Below are 8,016 nucleotides of genomic sequence, written 5' to 3'. Positions count from 1 at the left end.
GCTAGATCCTCTGACAGACTCATTTGTGGAGGTAACATATTTCACACCTATTCCTTTCCATTGGCTGGCTCACTGACTACTGTAACAAACAGACCACTGAATGTGTGGCTTTAATAACAGACCTTCATTGTTCATGGTCATGGAGACCAAGAAGCTAGCAGCTTACATGAGATGACTACCTGTTTCCTGGCTCACAGATGGGGGCTACTCCCTGACACTTGCATCATAAGTGGGGCACGAACGCTTGGGGAATACTTCATAAGAGTGCATTTATCCCACTCATTGGGTCTCCATCTTCATGACCTAATTGCGTTCACAGACCCCACCTCCTAATATCAGGGTGAAGATTTTGACATATAAACACCACTGTGAACCCAGCTTCCATTATATGCCACTGTATAAATTTAGGTGACTTCATTAATCTTAGTATTTCAGAGTGGTTTTTTTTTCCTTTGAAATTTGACAAGAGCAAGCTGGATGCTGGGCTTTTGCTATATTCATATCACTTCAGACATACAAAGTCATAGGGACCAAGGCATACTCTTTGTTCCATTCACCTGAATGAGGTCTCCCAGTGTCCACAACATATTCATATACTACATAGATAAATAAGGAGTTGGCGGAAGGTCAGGCGAGGAAGCTTAGAATTACATGATACTTTAGAAAAAGAACTGATTTCCAGCACCTGCACTGCTTAACTGTCACAATCGGTATTTGTATGGGAATGAAAGGAGCAGCACAGGGAAAAGAGTGAGAAATGGGTGTCTGAGGAAGAGCCCAAAGCCATCAGTCACGTGCAATGGAGAATAGCTGTGACGGCTTCCTTCCTTCCCCAAATAAAGCCTCTGAAAGGTGTGCACCAAAAGCAAGTTAGCAACTGAACACACGTGGCTGAATCTACAGAAGTTTGGTGATGACCTAGGTCATACTGACACAACACAGAATGGCCTGGGTCACAATAGGGTATAGTGCTCACTGTAAGCAGCCCTGTGGTCACTCTACACCTTGGCCTGTATACCTATACCTAGGAGCTTCTGCAAGCACCTATTTTTTCAAATTGACTATTTCATTTTGATTAATATTTATTCATTATGGATTTCAATAATGTTCAGTAGATCTCAAGAAATGTATGTAATATGTTCTGACCAAACCCACCCTCACTTTTTCTCCCCCACCTTGCATCCTTCCCAGTCTCTAGTGATCTAGTGATCTCTGTTCACACTTAGGTAGACGTCAGTCAGCTTCCATATTTGAGAGGCGGGGAGAATATTGTGTTTGTTCCTAGTTTATTTCACTTAACATATGTCCTCCAGTTCCATTCATTTGGTTGCAAATGCCAGTGTTTCTTTCATGTATCCCACTATGGAAATATACCCACATTTTTATCTGTAAAACTGTTATGGGCACCTACTTTGATTCCTTCACTTTACTACTGTGTGTAGAGCCCCTAAAAACACATGCAAGCAGGCACCTCTTTGGTATGCTGATTCTATTTCTTTGGAATATCGCTTCAGAAATGGACTAGCTGTTCTATAAATGCCCCATCTTTTCATGGCTGGTGTAGACTTCCTTTACCTCCAAAACACTGTTCTCCTTCCAGAATGGAAAGGGAATAGCAACGACAACAGCAAAACAGCTTCAAAGGATCATGAATTTATATGCCATCTGCATGTAATCACGTTTTGACTTAACTTGTAGCTCTAGAATAAAACTAACGATCCTGTGTATACTTGCTAATGAGGTCATGGTAACTCCAGGAATATGAAAACAGCTGGGAGGTTTCCCCATGGAGCTCCCAGTACTCAGCACTACCAGCTGTCAATCACAGCAACTTCTTTCTCCATGAGACATCCAGAGTCTATTCAGCACACTATTTTGCCAAGTTTCCAAAAGCAATCTCAGTTGTCTTGGAGACAACATCAGCCCCATAAGTTAATTTAGGAGAGAAGAGACGTTTGTACTGAGACAGCAAAAGCTGGTAATACTTTCCTCCTGTAACAAGCGATCAGAGGCTCTTGGCAATATCTTTGTTGGAGTTAAGGTACTTCATCAGAGATGGCCTGGATGTGGTCACAGTGGCACTACTTTGAAAAGAGGGTTTAAAATGGTCATTTTGCTGGAAGGAAAGACACAGCATTCTACAGCAACACCATTCTCATGCCCTCTGCCCTCCACATGTATATCATGTGTGCTCTCATGTATCACACATTCTCTCACACACACATGTGTATGCTCCTCATGCCTACATACTGGAGAACCTGAGAATACTAAACATCATTTGTTTTCTCTTTTATTTGTTATTTAAAAGTGTCATACAACATGTTTTGATGGTATTTGCACCCCTTCCCCCAACTCTTTGCAACTCCATCATACTTCCCTATCCACTAAACTCTGTGTCTTTTTTCTTTTCTTTTTCAAACTTTCAGGATCAATTTGTGCTGCCAAAAATGTTCTTGGATAGTGGTGTTTCACTGGAGCACAGTCGACTTACCAGGGGCAGAGAAAAATAATATTCCCTCTCCCAGCTATCAACTGCCAGTAGCTTCATGGCTAGGGGTGGGATTATGTGCCAACTCCTTTCTCCATGCTGAGATTAGGTCTCATCAGATTTTATGCATGCTTTTGAAAGCACTGTGAGTTCACGTGTGCAGATGCTCTGTTGTGTCTAGAAGATAAAGTTTCCTCGTAGTCAGCCATCGTCTTTGGATCTTACATTCCTTGTGCTCACTCGCTTTTCTGCAAGGATCCCTGAACAAAGGAGAAGACAGGAGGTAGAATGTAGATCGGCCTCCTACAGCCAAGAATCCTTCAGTCTCTTGTTTTCTGCACCTTGACCAATTGTGGGTCACTGTGTTAATTGCCATCTACTGCCAACGGAAGCTTCTCAGATGAGGGCTGAGAGATGCAATGATCTATGGGTATGATGGTATATTGTTAGGAGCTGGTTTAATACTATGTCCATTTAGCAGCATGATAGTAGCAGGTGTTCCCCTAGGGACTAGGAACTCTCTGGCTATAGGTTCTCAGTCCAATCAGAAAGTGGTTAGCTACTCCCATATTGTTCATGCCACTATTACACCAATGATCATGTTCTTATCAAACCAGGCATTTCTGTAGCTTTCAGGGTTCACATCTTGGTGTGATAGATGGTTACTTTTATATTCCAGTAGTTATATAGCATCCTCCAGCACTAAGAAAGCTGACTAAGCTTTCAGGAAAGTACCCACATGGTTTTGTGATGCTCTATGACTCAAGTATATAGTGTCCTCAGCAATAAGGAAGGTGTCCATCCAGTTCTGGAGGGTTACCAGGAGGAATGCAATGGCCGGCAATGTCTGAAGGTCTATAGAACCTCACTGACAATCCACTCCAAAAGAAGTAATCTGCTTTGCTACTGGGATTTGTCTTGTATCTAGTAGGGTCACTGTTAGCCTGCTATAGGGTAACTCATTTTAATTCTCTCTCTCTCTCTCTCTCTCTCTCTCTCTCTCTCTCTCTCTCTCTCTCTGTGTGTGTGTGTGTGTGTGTGTGTGGTTTCTATGTTTTTTTCAAAAGGCCTTTATTTTCTTTCTCAAAGACTCAATTGCTTTAAAACTAAGATGAATATAAAAATATATAGATCAAGTACATCATTCCAAATGACAAAAGGCACTCACTCATGCATTCACTCCACAGTAATCACACTATGGATATTATATTAGGTGCTCAATGAATGCCAAAGAAATAAGGACTCTTGCCACAGTTCTGGGTCCATCCCAGTAGATGAAACAGACAAGCAGTAAACAATAGTATACGAGTATGCCCAAATGTCTGTCAATAAAACAGTGGACCTGATTGCTAGGCAGAAGAGTGGGGAGGGAAAACTCTGAAATTCAATAGTCTTAAGAGAAAAATATATGTGTTAGGGCTTGGAGAAGGGGGTTAGGTCAGTTGCCAGAGATCTAGAAGGAAGCCCATTGTTGGGACTTTCCCCTTTTAGCAAAATCTGTAATTTTCCTCCCACAGAAGAAGGGTAGCACTCTCCTGAGTCCTTGAGGATTCCCCTGATTTCTCAATTTAGCCTTTTGGGTTCTTCCTGATGAGTTCTAAGCACAGGTCTAGGGGCAAACCTCTCACACAACAAGCCATCAGCAGAGAGGCTAAGGGCAGGATCCTGGGGAGTGCCAAAATACAGTTCAGTGAAGTGGTAGAGAGAGTGGAAGGGGAGGAAGCACATAGATGGAATGGTGGAAGGTAGAAACAAAAAAAAAAAAAAAAAAAAAAAAAAAAAAAAAAAACAAGCCAAGGAATTCTTCCTTGTCTCTGGCTTTTGTCCTGCCTGGGAAGGTCAGCTACTGGGGTGCTGTGAGCCTCAAGAACTGCCTCGTTGAGCCAATTTGGAGAATAATAAGTTCCTAGATACAGAGGTTTTAACGGCCATGTCTGGAATAGTGGAGCCTAAGGGAACTCAGCTGGGCAAATCTCTGATACCAGAGATTTAGTATCAGAACAAAGCCCAAGAAGAATGTTGTGAAGAAGAAAGATAGACTTGGAGAAAACAGGAGAGAGGAATAGAGACACAGACACACATACACACACTGGGGGGCAGGGACAAGGAGGGGGAGATGAATTATTGTCCACGTATCACATCCAAAGACTCTGGGGTCACCTGAACCCTGGCTGCAAGACTGCCCTGCAGGAGCTCCACAGGTCAGCAGGGGGTGCTCTGTAGTCATAATGCTCATAAAGAACACAAGATGGTACTTGTAGAAAAACATGCCACAGAGAATGGATGATTTCAACTGATTTACTTAATAGGACAAGGACTCTGTCCAATTAATTTTGGTTGCTATAACAAAAGACTTGATAATGGATCAATTACAAGAGAAAGGCTTATTTTGGCGTGCAGTTCCAGAGGCTGGAGAGTAGATGAAGCGACACCCCCAACAGAGGGGAGCCTGTAGGTACCGGGCATTGGCAGTGCCTTAGGATGACTTCAAAACAAACTGATTAGTTATGAAACAAAAAGAGGGCAAAGAATGGTCACAAGTAGTAGAGATGACTGGTGGTTTGTCCTAAGACAATAGCAGAGGTGTGTGCACGGGGGCAGGTGTGCACCCTGTGCTGGAGTCGGCCTGGGTTCATCTGGAATGTGGGGACAAAGGCATCTCATGTATGTGATGCAGCTAAGCTTCCAAACACGCATTGACACCTCTTTTCAACTGATCCTTTGAGAATTCTGATAGAACTTTCAGCAGACTTAAATATTTCTGACAAAATATTTCTGTAAATGTTTATCTTTTGGGGTATTTTTCACTTGAAACACACCCTTTGCTTTTCTGATTAGAAACAGCTTCTAAATTCCAAATTTGTAGTAGCTTTTCTTTTCTTTCCTTTTTAAATGTAAGCTGTACAGAACAGCGGTTTGTACCATTTTTGCGTTTGTTTCTTGGAGCATCCCATGGGTCTTCCCCACCTTTTTCTGTGGTAGAGGGCAAAGAGGTCATCCTGACTACCCCAGATGCTCTCATGGGCTTAGAACTCTCATGGTTCTGCCTGGGAAATCAACTCCAGACTATGACATGCCTGTTCCATGTATCTCTGCCTGTATCAGAGATATGGTATAAACCCTATTAGTTATCCTGTCACCGTGACAAATACCAGAGAAAAAGAATTCTAAAGGAGGAGAGATGGATCTCTGTCTCCCATTTTTAGAGGTGTCAGCCTGCTATGGTGGATGGTGTATTTTGGTTCCTTTTGTTGTTGTTGTGACCAAATGCCCAACTGAAAATAAAGTTAAAGGAGGAAAATTGATTTGGCTGACAGTTTAGGGGGAATCAGCTCATAATGTCTGGGAAGGCATGTAGTGGTCAGCTCATAATGTCTGGGAAGGCATGTGATGATCAGCTCATAATGTCTAGGAAGGCATGTGGTGGTCAGCTTGCTCACGTCTGAAAAAGGTGAAAGCTGGTACTCAGCTCATTTTTTTCCTCTTTCACCCCTGTTTTTGAAATAGGGTCTCTTACATCCTAGGCTGGCCTCAAACTCAGTATGTAGCCAAGGATAATCCTGCATTTCTGATCATCTTGTTTCAACCCCTAAAACCCTAAAATTAGGGCATGTGCCACCACATTCGGTTTTATTCAGTGCTGGAGACTAAGCCCACAGTTTCATGGATGCTAGCCAAGCTCTCTATCAACCAAGCTGAAGTTACAGCCCTTCCTTTCCCCTTTCTTTTCAGTCTAGAATCCCAGTCCATGTGATGGCGACACACACATTCTGAGCTAGGCAGAAATGCATGCACTCTGTGACTCCCTTTACCTTGTTTATTTCATCTAAGTGCCCCTCCCCATAGGACAAGTCCCCCTCTTACTAATAGTCTCCAGATATGCCTTCAACAGCACTCCCAAAGGTATTCTGTCACTCTCCTAGGCACTGCTCAATCTAATAACATTGACCTTTAAGATTAAACACCATAGTGCCTCATTTGGGCAATAGACTGCCCATGGGGCTTTGGACCAATTTTATAATTATGTATGAGACCATTTCCTAATCTGTAAAATGGGTAGTTTCACCTTTCTCATAGATATATTCCTTTGATTAAATAATCCATGTTAAGCATACACAATAAAGTATGATATATGACAAGCACTGAATTAGTATTCATAAGAATAGTGTTGGGGAAATGGATCGACACTCAAGAGCATTTGTTGTTCCAGTTACCAGCACCACACCAGGTACTTCATAAGTCACTGCAACCCCAGCTCCCAGTGAAAAGGCATCTGCACTCCTGTCACATAACCACATGCAGACACGCATGCATACATGTCTTAGTTAAGGTTTTACTGCTATGAAGAGATACCGTGACCATGACAACTCTTATAAAGGCCACACCTCCCAGTAGTACCAGTCCCTGTGAGTCTATGGGGGGCATTGTCATTCAAATTACCATAAGACATATACTTAAAATTAATAAATCTTTTAAGAAGTATTGGCAGCCATTACTGCATACAACATAGGCTACCGAGGAGCAGCACATGCACTCATCCTTCAGCAGTGCTTCCCTGATATACCTGGATATTGACGGAGGCATGGATGGTGTTTCTGGAACTGAGCCCGAATGAGAAGTAATCAGGCCATGAGGATGGAGTAAAGGATGGATGCTGCTGTCAAAGAAACTCGTTTGATATTGTGACATGAGTGGGTTTGCTATGAAACAGGGTCTGTGCTTTCTGTCTCTCCTCTACCACTGTTTTACTCAACTGGTCTGTGCTTTCTTTCTCTCCTCTACCACTGTTTTACTCAACTGGTCTGTGCTTTCTTTCTCTCCTCTACCACTGTTTTACTCAACTGGCCTCTGGCCTCCTGGCAGAGGGTGACGGAGAAAACTCATCACTGGATGCGGGCACCACGCTAGTATGGTGATTCAGCAAGCTTATATTCATTATCAATTACTGTCTCGGTCATTCTATTATAGCATTACAAATATGTGGCTCAGTCCTGTTAACCAAAATCAAGAAAGACTATGGGTCACAAGCTTTATTTACAGGAAAAGTCTGTTATGAAATAATCACCTTGTAACTGACTACTTTACCGAATCCTGTCATAACTCTAATTCACTCCACAACTCAAGACCCAGAACAACATTCAAGAATTTATTTTCATCCGGGTAGTGGTGGCGCACGCCTTTAATCCTAGCTCTCAGGAGGCAGAGGCGGGCGGATCTCTGTGAGTTCGAGGCCAGCCTGGTCTACAAGAGCTAGTTCCAGGACAGGCACCAAAGCTACAGAGAAACCCTGTCTTGAAAAAAAAAAACAAACAAAAACAAAACAAAAAACAAAAACAAGAATTTATTTTCATTCTCTCTTCCTTACCTTGTATTGAAACTTCCTAGATTTCCAAACTCTAATGGAGCAGGATTGTTCAAATGGGGCAGGGGCTAGGAGAGCAGAATAAAGAAGAGATTATGGAGAGTGATAACTCACTCCTAGGCACCAAGGCCTTTGAAAATGCCATACAGAAACCAATAATTAAAGG

The sequence above is a fragment of the Arvicola amphibius genome, chromosome 12 (genome assembly GCF_903992535.2).
Source record: "Arvicola amphibius chromosome 12, mArvAmp1.2, whole genome shotgun sequence".
NCBI classification, from domain to species: domain Eukaryota; kingdom Metazoa; phylum Chordata; class Mammalia; order Rodentia; family Cricetidae; genus Arvicola; species Arvicola amphibius.
Note: the sequence above shows the minus strand (reverse complement) of the source record.